The sequence below is a fragment of the Xyrauchen texanus genome, chromosome 7 (assembly GCF_025860055.1).
Source record: "Xyrauchen texanus isolate HMW12.3.18 chromosome 7, RBS_HiC_50CHRs, whole genome shotgun sequence".
In the NCBI taxonomy this organism is placed as follows: domain Eukaryota; kingdom Metazoa; phylum Chordata; class Actinopteri; order Cypriniformes; family Catostomidae; genus Xyrauchen; species Xyrauchen texanus.
This window is the reverse complement of record NC_068282.1, coordinates 17,140,440-17,155,852: the sequence shown is the minus strand read 5'-3', so window position 1 is coordinate 17,155,852 and position 15,413 is coordinate 17,140,440. Positions and strand designations below refer to the sequence as shown.

Genomic DNA, 15,413 nt, shown 5'->3' with positions numbered 1-15,413 from the left:
AGCAAACTTGTATGAGATAGTAAGTCAAGATATGTTTTTTTTTTGGTTAGATTTACAGCATACTTGAAACAAGAAAAAAATGTACCAATGGGTAAGGAAAACAACTTAAGATGTATTCTCTGAAAACATGTCTTATCATGTCTTTGCTTCTCATGTAAATGTATCTTGGTTAAAAATGTTTAGATGTTTGTCTTAGAAAACAAGACACTGGCTTATGGACATGATTATTATATAGTAAATGAGATGTCAGTTACACATGGTAACACGATCTTTACTAAACACTATTAGAAAGACAGGCCACTCAGGTTGTCATATTGTTTGGATGTCTGATTGTGTATTGCGAATCAATTCCCATTTGTGGACATTCACCGCTCACTCTCCAAAGAATTTAGCAAAAAGTGGCTCTGATCTTGAGAAGGGATGACACATAATATTATCTTAAAAATTATCACTTTGCAATGCCTCATATTTTCACACATACACACACACACACACACACACACACACACACACACACACACACACACACACACACACACACACACACAAAATCAAATTTTTCCCTTTTCACAGCTGTGTACGTAATTAATCGGCACTGATCATAAAAATAATCACTGTACATTACATTACCATTTTCAAAAAGCAGTCTAGATCGGCACCAAAAATTTCCTTAGTTCCTTGTTCTGATCAAAGCAGGGCCGATCAGCATGGGCTGCAAATGACTGTCATTAGACTTTCATTAGGTTGACACCACACCACTCCATTTGACCTTTCATATTGATTATTTAATCATGGAAGAGGATACAGTGCATCTGCTGGAGAGTATTGAAGCACACAGTATGCACTTTGTCTTCAGGGCTCCATGTGACTTTAAAACAAAAATTGCATTAATTATTTTTTCCTTTTTTTATTTGTAATTTTCTCCCCTTTTCTCCCCAATTTGGAATACCCAATTTACAACACGCTCTAAGTCCTCGTGGTGGCGTAGGGACTCACCTCAATCCGGGTGGCAGAGGACGAATCTCAGTTGCCTCCGCGTCTGAAACATCTGCCGATGCATCTTGCAGAACGCAGCGAATGTGGAAACTTCACATTATTCTCCACGGCATTGATGCACAACTCATCACATGCCACACCGAGAGCGAGAACCACATTATAGCAACCACAAGGAGGTTACCCCATGTGACTCTACCCTCCCTGGCAAGTGGCCCAATTTGGTTGGTTAGGAGACCTGGCTGGAGTCACTCAGCATGCCCTGGATTCGAACTTGCGAGTCCAGGGGTGGTAGTCAGCGTTTTTATTCGCTGAGCTACCCAGGCCCCCGAAAAGTGCATTCATGATAATAAAGTAATTATTAATCCCCAAAGCCATCCATTTCCCTGACAAATTACATGATTACAATCTGACTTCTTCAAAAATTGACAGATAAACATGTTACAACATTCTGTATATTCAGTAATAGCCATCACTAACAATAACACAGTGCACGTTATGTAGTAAATATTTTTGATTTGGAGTTCACCCAAAGTCATATCCATAGGTGCATGAAAACATGTACAACATAATTCATTTTCACGGAAACATCAATAAATCTCTCAGTGTGAGTTCTGAAAGTAAATACATTTTTCGAGAACATGCTTGAGAAATCTATGTATAGATAATGTACAGTCAGCCAGTCATTATTGCACAATTAACCCCAACAAGGTGACCATCTTGTTTCACCCTAAATTGGTTTATTTTGTAATAAAGTCCAACTGACTGTACATTAAAAACGAATTACATAGTTACTAACCAAATAAGTAAATAAATAGACAAAAAGTAATGATTTGAGTTAGTTCAATTCACTTATTACATGAGATGAAAGAGATTGCAGAATGTAACAAGTGATGAAACCAGCACAGTGTAGGATTGGTTGCAGGGACAAAAGTCAGTATAAAGTTTAGCGATAATTATACAAAAATACTTGACTGCAGAAAGGCGTCATTGACCAACCAGAACTGAGTATTCCAGATAGCCCTATAATAAAGTGTTTAAAGGGATAGTTAATTGAATGTAGCATGTAAATTGTCTCATCATTGTCCCTCATGCCATCCCAGATGTGTATGACTTTCTTTCTTTCTTTCTTTCTTTCTTTCTTTCTTTCTTTCTTTCTTTCTTTCTTTCTTTCTTCTGCTGAACAGAATGTCAGCTCTGTTAATCCATTCAATGCAAGCGAATGGTGACCAGACCTTTAAAGCTCATAAAACATCACATTAAGGCAGAATACGAATAATCCGTATTTATATGGATATATAGAGACTCCAGTGGTTAAATTTATGTCTTCAGAAGTGCTATGAAAGGTGTGGTGAGAAACAGATCAATATTTAAGTCCCTTTTTACTATTAATCTCCACTTTCACTGTCTGAAAGAGAAAATTGATATATATAGTAAAAAAAGGATTGAAATATTGATCTGTTTCTAACCAAAAGTGATTGCATCACTTCAGAAGACATATACTGTATCAAACCACTGGAGTCTTCTGGATTACATTTATGCTGCTTTTATGTGATTATTGGAGCTTCAAAGGTCTGGTTACCATTCACTTACATTGAAAGGACCAACAGAGCCGATTTATTCTTCTAAAAATCTTCAATAGTGTTCAACAGAAGAAAGAAGAAAGAGAATTCTCATTTTTGGGTGAACTGTCACTTTAATAGTGCCACAATAAGAATATTATCTTAGAAACTGGTAAAAACATCTTATTTTAAGAAATTTGTGTTACTCGTATTTTGTTCATGTGCTTAAATGTATGTGCTTACCATTTTTGCCTTAGATTTAAAACATTTAAAATATTACTAATGTTACTCCAGTCATATCATGATATGGTCATTTATTTATAAATAAGATAAGACCCAGACATAATTAATCTCCTGAGCTGCACAAAAGCTGTAACACCAAATAATGAAGGAGGAAGCAGGGGGAGATTAATCAAAGTAGAAAACATATTACAGCTCATTTCTTCTTGGTACGTCCTGGGAGAGTCTGAATTCTCTACAAAGAAGAAGACAGTGGAAACGCATTTGCCTTAAAATAAAGAACATGATGATGAGGTGGTGTTTGTATTTCACTCAATAGGCCGGAATGCCATGGTTGTTTTGGATGTGATGAATGAGCCTCCCAGGCTTCTCAACAAACTTTTTAATTGCAGAACATTCTCTCTTTAATTTTTAATTTTTTTAATTGTTTTGCTCTGTTTGTAATGCGCAGCGCTGTAGGCCCCTGACGACTCCTCCATCTTCAACTTAATGCCATGGGGAACACTAAAGTGGAAAGCAAATCAAAAGTTACTTTTTTGGAATTGTGTTGTGATGAAACCGTCCCAATCCCAGTGTGGAAAAGTCTGTGATACATTGCATTTCTTTTTTTGTTGGATAAAACCAACCCTGTGCATGAGCTTTTGGTAAAGTGTATGCATGTGTCTATATGATTTACATGAGGGGTTCTCAACTTTTTTGTCAGCTAAACCTATACGATCATAATATTTACTAAGTCCCCCTTGACATTTTAAGTAAAGTTAGAGGAAATGTTTTTCGGAACACAAAATATATTTTACTGAATATCACGGTCCAAATTTTCAATATAATGGCAGTAAATAGTGACTCACTTTGAAGCTGAAAACAATGCAAGTTCTTAAATGAACACACATGCCATTGACCCATTGTGAAAGAACTTCTCTCATGCTGAAGTTACTTCAAATTTTGGGCTGTTTCTCACCAAAACCTATTGAACTTAAAATGTGATGCACGTTTCGCATGGACTACATTTATGATATTTTTCTTTTTTTAAGCTTCAAAGTGAGCCACTGTCAATTGACATTGTATTGAATGTGTTAACTATCCATTGACAAATCTGTTGGTATATTTTTTAATTGACACAAGGGAAAGTTAACAATTCTGGTAAACGGCCAAGCGAACAAGATTTTTGGCTGATGCCGATAATCACCAAATATTGGCAGATTAATCAATAAATATCTAAAGCGTGCTTGTAATGAAACACAGCAAAATTGGCACACTGTTGCTCTCAAGGAAATACGTAAACGTGTTCTCACCAAAAACGTGATCTTGGTGAAAACACAAGAAAAAATGTCCTTGGGAATAACAGTGTGCTGACTTTGTGTTTTGTTATCGGTATGTACTTTATATTGTTATAGTTGTGCACCTGTACTAGTTGCTTCTTGGATGTGGATAGTTCACATGATTCTTGATATTGAGAAAATATTGTAACTTCAAAAGTTGCAGTGTAATTGGTGGAGCAGATGAGATGCACTTGCAAAGTTAAAACACACACCCTTAACCAAGTCATTTGTTTTCACCATTAATAGATTCATCTGTTAAATCATTTTGTCTTCAATTGTTCCACTATTCTTGCTTTTGTAGGATCTTTACCTCATTTAAATCATACCATCTTTACATTAATACATTCTTCCCCACAATAACATCTCTGTCCTCTGTGTATCTGCAGCTCAAACCTCTCTCTATCCTCTTCCTGCTGTTCTTTCTCTTCCTTTATTTGGCTCTACCTCCCTCTCATCCCTTATTAAATGATTTCCCAAGGGCAATCTCCAGCACTCACCTGTTTAATCAAATTTTTCTAGAAGTGAAAGCTTGCTGTCACCCCCCTCTGCTATGATTTATAGTGTTTCAGTTTGTGGTTGCATTTGCTTGCTAGTGTTGGTCATAATCACCAAAGGATGTGTGCGTTGTTACAAATGTAGGAAGCTTGAATAATAAATGTTTGACAATTGTCCAGCTCTCTTAATGAATCTACTTCCATCTGGCAGGTGTTATAAGACATTTTATGCCCGTACTTCAAAACTGAGGAACGAATCGGTTACCTAATGTAACCTCGGTTCTCTCTAGATGAGGGAACGAGTATTGCGTAAGCTAGCTTACGCTACGGGAAAGATTCATCTTTTCTGAGATACTGAAGCCAAGAAATTATCCTTAATTTTGCATCCATTGTCAACGCAGTGCAGCAGCTTCATACCTTGAGCGGGCTATCTAGCGAGCTCATTGGTTGCTCTGCGGCAACTGCTGCAGCCTATAGATGAACTTGAGTGAACTCGCGTCCAATGAGAGGCGCCCGCACCGTCACTGTATCAAAGCCCGCCAAAATGGCCGTGGCTAGAGTGCATATAAGTGTAAGTTCGTAGGCTGGAACCCTGGTTTTCATTGAATGAAGCGAAAGTCGCTCGTGGCGCGAGGACGGCCGGCTACGCAATACTCGTTCCCTCATCTAGAGAGAACCAAGGTTACGTTAGGTAACCGATTCGTTCTCTTACGAAAGGTTCTCTCGTATTGCGTAAGCTAGCTTACGCTACGGGAACCCATTGTCAATGCCGTGCACGCCAAGCATCCACTGCATGAGCCCCGGGGGTGGGGGGACCCAGGGGAGCCCTTGTGAGTGGGGGAATAATATTTGGCCGGCAAGAGTGTATTACACACACACGGGCCAGTGTGTGTGTAATACATAAGCACATAGTGGGAAAGGAAAGACAGAGCGGCGGTGCCGGTCTGTGTGGAATGTGTCCCGTCAGTGCAGCTCACCAGGGGAGCTGTAGCGTATTAAACCGCTAGTAGTTTTGCCTGCAGGGCGGGCACTTCCAGATTGTAAAATCTGACAAAGGTGGAGGGGGAAGCCCAGCCCTCTGCCACACATATGTCGTGAATGGAAATCCCGCTGGACCATGCCCACGAGGAGGCCATGCCTCTAGTGGAGTGAGCCCTAATGCCTAACGGGCATGGTAGGTCTTTTGACGCGTACGCGGCAGCAATAGCATCCACTATCCATCTAGACAGTGTCTGTTTCGAGGCGGCGAAACCTTTGGCGCGCCCTCTGAACGAAACGAAAAGCTGCTCAGAGCGTCTGAAAGAGGCGGAGCGCGCAGTATACAATCTCAGTGCTCTGACTGGGCAAAGGAGATTGGCGTCGCGCTTGCTATCGGATGCTGGCAGCGCCGATAGGGAAATGATTTGTGCTCTGAAAGGAGTACCGATCACCTTGGGGACATAGCCGTGTCTAGGCTTTAATATGACCTTGGAGTCACTTGGTCCAAACTCAAGACACGCAGCGCTGACAGACAGCGCGTGAAGGTCTCCCACACGTTTAACTGATGACAGGGCAGTTAGAAAAACGGTTTTGAGTGAAAGGTATTTCAAATCCACGGATTGAAGCGGTTCGAAAGGGGGGCTTTCATAGCTTCGAGAACTATAGAAAGATCCCAGATAGGAACCGATGGGGGGCGCGGGGGGTTCATCCTTCTAGCTCCCCTGAGGAAGCGGATGACCAGCTCGTTTTTTCCCAGTGACTGGCCATGCAGGGGTTCAGCGAACGCCGTGACGGCCGCCACGTACACTTTGAGCGTGGATGGGGATCTGCCCTTATCCAGCAGCTCTTGCAAAAACACGAGCAGCGATGACACCCCACATGTCCGTGGGTCCAGGTCTCTGTCGGTGCACCATTTTGAAAACACAGACCATTTGGACGCATAGAGTCTTCTCGTGGAAGGGGCTCTAGCGTGTATGATAGTGTTTATTACTCCTTCTGGCAAAGCGACGGGTAGTCGTTGATCACCCACGTGCAGCGCCAGCGTCTGGGTGGGGATGCCAGATCGTGCCGCGAGCTTGAGAGAGGAGATCTGCTCTCACTGGAATGGGCCACGGGGCTGTCAGTGACAGCTGCGTAAGCTCCGGAACCATGTCTGATTATCCCAGCCGGGGCTATGAGGAGCACCGAGTGACGCGTTTCCCTGATCCTCTGCATTACCTGTGGCAATAGCGAGACGGGAGGGAAGGCGTAAAGCGGGCGGTTGGGCCAGTCCTGGGCCAGCGCGTCCTCGCTTTTCGAGAAAAATACTGGGCAGTGAGAGTTCTCTTCTGACGCAAAGAGGTCTATCTCTGCTCTGCCGAATATGCTCCATATATGCAGGGACCATTCCCTGGGGAAATATTGTCTCTGGACAGTCTGTCTGGGCCGTCGTTCAGGTTGGCCTGGCACGTGCGTCGCCCTCAGCGAGCGCAGGTGGCACTGGGACCAACTCAGTATGCGTTTTGTCAGATGGAAGAGGTTCCTGGATCTGACACCGCCCTGATGGTTTAGATAGGATTCCACAGATCTGTTGTCCGAACGGACCAGGACGTGGTGACCCTGAATGACCGGGAGGAAGCGCACGAGCGCGTACTCGACCGCTATCATTTCCAGACAATTTATGTGAAGGAGCTTTTCCTGAACTGACCATAGGCCAAAAACCGGAGAGCCCTCGCAGACCGCGCCCCAACCCGTGTTGGACGCGTCTGTCGAGATGACTTTTCGGCGAGATACAGCTCCCATCGTCACTCCCCGCTGATACCATTCGGCCACTGCCCAGGGCTGCAGAGCTGAGATACAGGTCTGAGTCACTCTGATCGGCTGGCGGCCCGTGGCCCAAGCCCGGCGAGACGCGTGGGTGTTTAGCCAATGCTGAAGCGGGCGCATGCACAGTAAACCCAGCTGAAGTACTGCTGCGGCTGAGGCCATGTAACCTAGCATTCTCTGAAATTTTTCAGAGGCGTGAGGCTGTTCATCTGAAAGGATGTGGCTAGTCGCTGAACACGGCGCGTGCGCTGTGTAGATAAGCGAGCCGTCATCGCCATGGAGTCTAGTTCTATTCCAAGGAAGGAAATTGCCTGACTGGGCTGTAGTGAGCTCTTGGTCCAATTGACTGCAAGACCCAAACTGTTCAGATGACTGAGGAGAACTGTCCTGTGAGACAGAAGCTCCGTATGTGACTAGGGATGGGCATCGTTAAGAAATTATCGATATCGATGCCATTGTCGAGTCTGCTTATCGATGCGATTCCTTATCGATTCCCATATCGATTCCTGTACCATTTGCTGAACACTTACAGGGTGGCTTTGAGAGTTGTTGGCTTTGAATGTCTAATTTAAAGTGGTTTTAGAGAATGAAAACCAAGTGTGCAATATCAATACAGAAGTTGAATACATTGAAATTTCAAAAAAAAAAAAGTAAACATAACTAAAACAAAGCTTTGTATTGTAATCACACTTAGTCGACTCGTGTGTGCTAAACTATAAAAGAGTAAACAACGCATCATGGTTTACATTTTAACTTTTATTGTGTGTTCACAAAAACTTCATCAATTAATCATTTTTTTTTTTCATTCGTTCACCCTTTCCTCTGTCATCTTGGCTCCCTGAGCAGCTAGCGTGAAAGGGGTCTCTCTCTCGCTACTCTCACCAGGCTGTCTGTCACTGTCACCATCTACAATGAATTAAACGAGCGAATATTTGCACATAATTTGACTATTTAGTTAGAAAAGATCATTGGTTACTTATCTAGAATTAATGTTTTGATATAACTTATAAGCCTACCTACCATTGTTTGTGGAGCGCAGGCTGTCAAATATAGTGCACTCCTGGTATTTAATGCCATGTATGTTATATAAGTGTTTGAGCATATTTGTTGTGCTCCCCCCCTTACAAGCGAGAACCGCTTTGCAAAGATTACACTCTGAATGTTGCTGATCATCTTTTTTTGTAAAATTAAGCCACACTCTCGATCGTTTACGTCTCGTAGCCATCGCGCTTTTGGGGGATTTAAAAATCCAGTCGCATACTGTAACGTCATGCCGCAACGCGGGAATGGATCCAGTCGCATACTGTGACCGACGTCATGCCGCAACGCGGGAATGGATGGAACGGAACATTAGGAATCGTTAGTGGAATCATTAACGTGTGGACATGTACGATTCCGATGGATCGGAAAGTTTGGAACCGGTTCCAAACCGGAACCTGGAACCGATTCCCAAGCCTATATGTGACTGTGCCAAAATCAGCCAATCGTCCAAATAGTTCAGAATTCGCAAGCCCTGACTCCGCAGGGGTGCGAGCGCCACATCCATGCACTTCGTGAAAGTACGAGGTGCTAAAGACAGGCCGAACGGAAGGACGGTGTATTGATAAACCTGGCCGTCGAAGGCGAATCTCAAGAATGGCCTGTGACGGGGATTTATCTGAATCTGAAAGTAGGCATCTCTCAGATCGAGAGAAATAAACTCTCTGTGAAGAGGCTCGTGCAGGAGGCTGGTCACGTGGGTGGCCTGCAGAGGAGCTAGCGCGACGAGGCAGGAAGAGATTCATGGCTTGGGTGGCTTTCTGGACTTCCGTGAAACGGTCAACAATGCCACTCACCGTGGAACCGAAGAGACCGGACGGAGAGAGCGGCGCGTTGAGGAACGTGGAGCGTTCAGCTTCTCCCATGTCGGCTAGCGTTAGCCATAGGTGTCTCTCGGTCACAGTCAGCACGGCCATGCACTTCCCTAGGGCTTGAGCTGCAGCTTTGGTGGCGCGAAGGGCGAGATCCGTCGCGCTCCTTAGATCTGAAACAGCCTCTGGGTGCCTGCCTTTCTCATCCCACTCTCGAAGAAGGTCCGCTTGGAGGATCTGTAAAACGGCCATGGAATGCAGAGCAGATGCGGCTTGGCCGGCGGCGGCATAGGCGTGGCCAACACAGGCGGAAGTAGTTCTGCAAGCCTTAGACGGGAGCACTGGCTTAGACCGCCATCTCGCGGAGGGCGGGCAAAGGTGTGCTGCTACCGAATCCTCGACCGGGGGGATGGAAGAGTAGCTCCTCTCGGTGGCGCCGTCCACCGAAGCGAGAGAGGTGGAGACATGGGATCGGTTCCTGGCCGAGAGAGGCACGTTCCACGATTTAGAGAGCTCGGCGTGGAGTTCCGGCAGGAAGGGAGCGGCCCGGGCCGCTGGCGCCGCGCGGCGACGGCTCTGAAGAAAGCAGCCGTCGAGTCTGTTGGGAGCCTGCTCAGCGGGCGGTGACCACTCGAGCCCGAAGCGGTCGACGGCCTGTGTGAGGAGGCGCGTTAGTTCTTCTTCGACTCCGGCGCGGGTCCTGCTGGATTCCTGGGCCGAGGAGGAGGCTTGGGAGCCTGACCACTCCTCGCTGTCCGAAGCCATGATGGAACAGCAGCCCTTATCCTCCGCCTCGTCATCCGAGATGGCAACAGTGCGGCTGCTCGGCGGCAACTGTGCGTCCCGGGGGGGCGGGGAGGGTGAAAGCGAGGCTCGAGGGAGAGGCTCCGGTGAGGTAGTCGCTTCTAACACCGGTTCCGGCAGCCTTTGGTAGCGGCGCTTCTTTCTGCGCAGCGAAACGAAAGGCGGTGCGGCGGCTTCGGTCTTGAGTGCTTCGAGTCGAGCCCGCAGGGTCGACATCGGAAGCTCCTCGCAGAGGTCGCATCCGCCGTCAGCGAGGGCGAGCTCTGCATGTTCCAGTCCCAGGCAGAGAGCACAGATGAGGTGGCGGTCTCCGGCGCTGAGAGGGGGTTCCAGCCTACGAACTTACGCTTATATGCACTCTAGCCACGGCCATTCTGGCTGGCTTTGATACAGTGACGGCGCGGGCACCTCTCATTGGACGTGAGTTCACTCAAGTCTATAGGCTGCAGCAGTAGCCGCAGAGCAACCAATGAGCTCACTATATAGCCCGCTCAAGGTATGCAGCTGCTGCACTGCGTTGACAATGGATACAAAATTAAGGATAATTTTTTGGCTTCAATATCTCAGAAAAGATGAATCTTTCCCGTAGCGTAAGCTAGCTTACGCAATACGAGAGAACCTCTCGTAAGAGAACAGCTTTATTCCCAGAGCTATAAATGCTCTGAACCAAACCACCAAGGACTCTCTGCCTTTTTAACAGTTTGTAGACTTTTAAAACTGTTGGCATAATCAATGGAATTCACAGAGACTGTTATCCTGTCCGGAATGGTGTGGAATTGCCAAAACTGGATCTCAAGATGTGTTCTAACATTAAACTATATTTAACTTCATACAGTGACCTACAAATGTTATTTTTATGACGCAACGCACCCAAGACGCTACACAAGCATGTCTGACAGGTGTACATTGACGGGTCCTTAAACAAGCCCTCATAATAAATCTTGAACTGATTGACAAATTGCTGTGAACTGTGTCCCAATGATTGACTTATGATCAATAATATGGTAGTAAACATTATTATAAAGCCACTTTTTGTATTGTCTTATCAATGATTAACTTTTCTGCCACAAGAATGTAATGCATTTTAATTATCTTAATATTTGTAATTTTATATATATATATATAAATAAAAACATTTTAAATATTTAAAGATAACTATGTATAATTTTTTCATCATTATATATTGAATTATTGTTATATGAGGGGCTTTCTCAGCAAATATTTGTATATGCAATTAAATGCGATTAATCGCAATTAATTAATCGGGACACCATGTCATTTATTCGATTAAAAATGTTTAAAAAGGTGTGCTGCTACCGAATCCTCGACCGGGGGGATGGAAGAGTAGCTCCTCTCGGTCATCATTATATATTGAATTATTGTTATATGAGGGGCTTTCTCAGCAAATATTTGTATATGCAATTAATTAATCGGGACACCATGTCATTTATTCGATTAAAAATGTGTAATCGCAATTAATTAATCGGGACACCATATCATTTATTCGATTAAAAATGTTAATCGATTGATAGCCATAGTTTAAATTATATATATATATATATATATATATATATATATATATATATATATATATATATATATATATAATCTTATTATTTCTATAAATATAATCTTATATTTAAAAAAAAAAAAATCTTTATTGTGCTACAGCATCTAGTAAGGAAGCTCAAGTGTAATTTCATTGTACGGGTGCAATGAGAGATGTACATATACAATCACTGACGTGCGGTCTGGGTAGGGAAACTAGCCACTGCCTACCCTGCCAAAATTCAAAAATAAAATGTTTAATATATAATAAACTTGTATTTGTATTTTTACTTTTTATTCTTGTGATTTCTATATGCAATATGTGCGTTATTCCAGTTGTTTAGACATTATGATGACAAATGTAGCAGTTACGCATTATCAACTAAAAACAAATGGTAGAATAAGCAGTGCTTTTACGGTCCATTCATTGCAGACGACAAGCGGAAAACCCATGTTGCGCATGCGCACTTCGATCATGTATTCTTTAACATGTACGGCAAAAAGCACAAATCTGCTGTGCCTTTTGACGTAAATATGTTATGCCCGTAATCATCTCCGTTACGTATCAGACATGGACCAATTAAACTCGAGATATTCCTGGACATTTGCGTAGCTAACGTCATTACACCACAGCTAGCGTACATGCCTAATCCCCGCCAAATTCAAAATCAAAATGACAGCACCGGCCGTAATCACGGAATTAAGAAATTTTTCCAAGCTCGATTTTAATTCCAAATATGAGTTAATTGCAAGAGGGAGGTCTACGCCAGCCTTAGATGGACTAGTACAGCAAAAGGGCCCAAAAAATATCCGATCATTTCAAACTGATTGGTATGTAAGAAAAGATTGGCTATGTGGCTGTGCTAACAATCAGCGGCTGTACTGCTATCCCTGCCTGCTTTTTTTCAACCAGTCAGACTGTTTGGACTTCAGCGGGATATTGCCGATGATATGCCGCACTTGTGCGTAATGTTCACTGTTTACGCGTGTGTGTGAGTGTGTGTGTGTGTGTGTGAGAGAGAGAGAGAGAGAGTACACACGATAAACATCCTGATTTGTACATTTCTTGATATGCCGCGCTTGTGCGTAACGTTCACTGTTATTACGTATTATTAGCTTAAACAATAAATCAGGTAATCTGGCTTTCATAACTCAGGGACTAGCCTCTTTAAGACATCACCACACGTCACTGTATACAATGACAATAAATATTCAATTAAATAAATAATAAAACAATTCACTCACTGGCATTGCTGGCTGGAGTCCAAAGCATCTGGCTGGCTGGCTGACAGAGCAACACTTCTTTCAGGAAGTGGGTTTTTAGATAATTGCTTAGTAATTCTCTAGTCTGACCTGAGTTGTGTGGGCATTTTGTTTTACATGAGCCTGTAGACGTTTGCAACTATCTTGAATAGTCCCTACTGAAAAGCTGTCTAGCATGTTAAGGTAGTTAAATGGTTAGTTCTATAAATTATAATAAACTGCGTACTTATTCAGACTACAAAATGATTTCTAGGAGCCGTTTTTTTATTTGAACATGTGTCACCTTGGTTGTTCTGAAAAAACAACCTAGAGATGATTATCTACATGCACGCAAGAATGTTTTAAACTCCAATCCTACAGCTCAGAAATGCATCTCTCAGCTCGCAAACATTTATTAACTCCATTACAGCAAATGGCCTCTGTAAGGTTGTATTAACATCTGCAGCCAGTCATTCTTTATTTTAACCTTTCTCGTCAAACACATCAAACAGTTGCATGTAATATTTAGGTTCCAGATTAAAGTCTGCTTTTCTGTGGCTATTATAGTAAAGGCCACGGGCTGTCATGTTGTTATGATGAACAGGAAGGCAGACGAGGGGCGAGGATCTAAATGCAGGGTAGGCTTTATTGGACAACTAAAGAGACAAAACAAAAACAAAGGAAACACCCTCAATGGGGAAACACAACAAAAACACGAAAAACATACAAAGTTAAAACTGGCAGGATGAACATTAAAGACCACGGAAACAAGCATCCATATACATCGACGATCGACAAGGGAATGGAGAACAAACAGGGTTTATATACACTGGAGACATGATGAAGACAAACTACAATCAGGTGAGCACAATGACACAGGGCTGGCAGTGATGAGGGCCGAGGATCATGGGAAGTGTAGTTTCTGACAAAGACAAGTGAGACCCAGGGCAGACAACAAGGGAATCGTGACATAACCCCCCCTCAAAGGAGCGGCTTCCAGACCAAAGAGGGGACAAGGGGCAAACAGACAGACCAAGGAAGCACAAGGGGCAAACAGACAGACCAAGGGAGCACAAGGGGCAAACAGACAGACCAAAGTGGCACAAGACAGGCAGTCCAAGGGGGCACAGAGAGCAGACAGGCCGTCCAAGGAGACACAGAGAGCAGACAGGCAGTCCAAGGAGGCACAGAGAGCAGACAGGCAGTCCAAGGAGGTACGGGGGGCAGACAGGCAGTCCAAGGAGGCATGGGGGGCAGACAGGCAGTCCAAGGAGGCACGAGGGTAGGTTCAGGAGGCCTGGGAGGTGGCCACAGGATGGGGACAGGTTCAGGAGGTCTGGGAGGCGACCACAGGACAGGGACAGGAAGCCTGGGAGGTGGCCCTAGGACGGGGACAGGTTCAGGAGGCCTGGGAGCTGGCCACAGGGCAAGGACAGGTTCAGGAGGCCTGGAAGGCAGCCACAGGGCAAGGACAGGTTCAGGAGGCCGAACCGTGGGAGGTGGAGCCGTTGCAGGCGGAGGCGTGGAAGTAGGCGCCGTAGGAGGCTCTAGAGGCGGAGACCTGGAAGGCTCTGGAAGCGGAGCCGATGGAGGTGGCACCGTAGGAGGCTCTAGAGGCGGAGCCGATGGAGGTGGCGCCGTAGGAGGCTCTAGAAGCGGAGGTCTGGAAGGTTCTGGAGGTGGAGCCGAGGGAGGTGGCACCATAGGACGCTCCAGAAGCGAAGCCCTGGAAGGCTTGAGAGGCGGAGCCCTGGAAGGCCCGAGAGGCTTGAGAGGCGGAGCCAAGGGAGGCTCTGGGGGCGGAGCTCTGGAAAGCTCGGGAGGCGGAGCTCTGGAAAGCTTGGGAGGCTCAGAAGGCGGAGCTCTAGGAAGCTCGAAAGGCGGAGCTCTAGGAAGCTCGAAAGGCGGAGCTCTGGAAAGCTCGGGAGGCTCGGAAGGCGGAGCTCTGGAAAGCTCGAAAGGCGGAGCTCTGGGAAGCTCGGGAGTCGGAGCTCTGGGAAGCTCAGGAGTCGGAGCTCTGGGAAGCTCAGGAGGTGGAGCTCTGGGAAGCTCGGGAGGCGGAGCTCTGGGAAGCTCGGGGGGTACTGGCTCTTGGACGGTCGAGGCTACAGGCGCTGGCTCAGGGACGGTCGAGGCCACAGGCGCTGGCTCAGGGACATCGGAGGCTACAGGCACTGGCTCAGGGACATCGGAGGCTACAGGCGCTGGCTCGCTGACATCGGAGGCTACAGGCGCTGGCTCGCTGACATCGGAGGCTACAGGCGCTGGCTCACTGACATCGGAGGCTACAGGCGCTGGCTCACTGACATCGGAGGCTACAGGCATTGGCTGGTTGGCCGTGGTTAGAGGAGGCTGGAGAGCAGAGGCCTTTCTTCTCCTCCTCCTCTGGGCGGATGAAGTTAGCAGCGCTGGTTCATTGACCACGGCAGGCGTGGAGGTTGACTCACTAACCGTGGCTGGCGAGGAAAGCCCAGAGGCGGGAGCTGGGATCTGGAGAGGTGGTTCCCCGGCAGCGAACTCCTCCAAGATGAGTCCCACGTACTCCCGCCAGGTGCAGTCTCCGGTCTCCGGGAGTTC

General features: G+C 45.5%; 1 pseudogene; it reads left to right on the top strand.

Moving 5' to 3' along the window:
* The window catches only part of LOC127646599 (P protein-like), a 259,274-nt pseudogene that overhangs the window by 154,289 nt on the left and 89,572 nt on the right, over window positions 1-15,413 (top strand).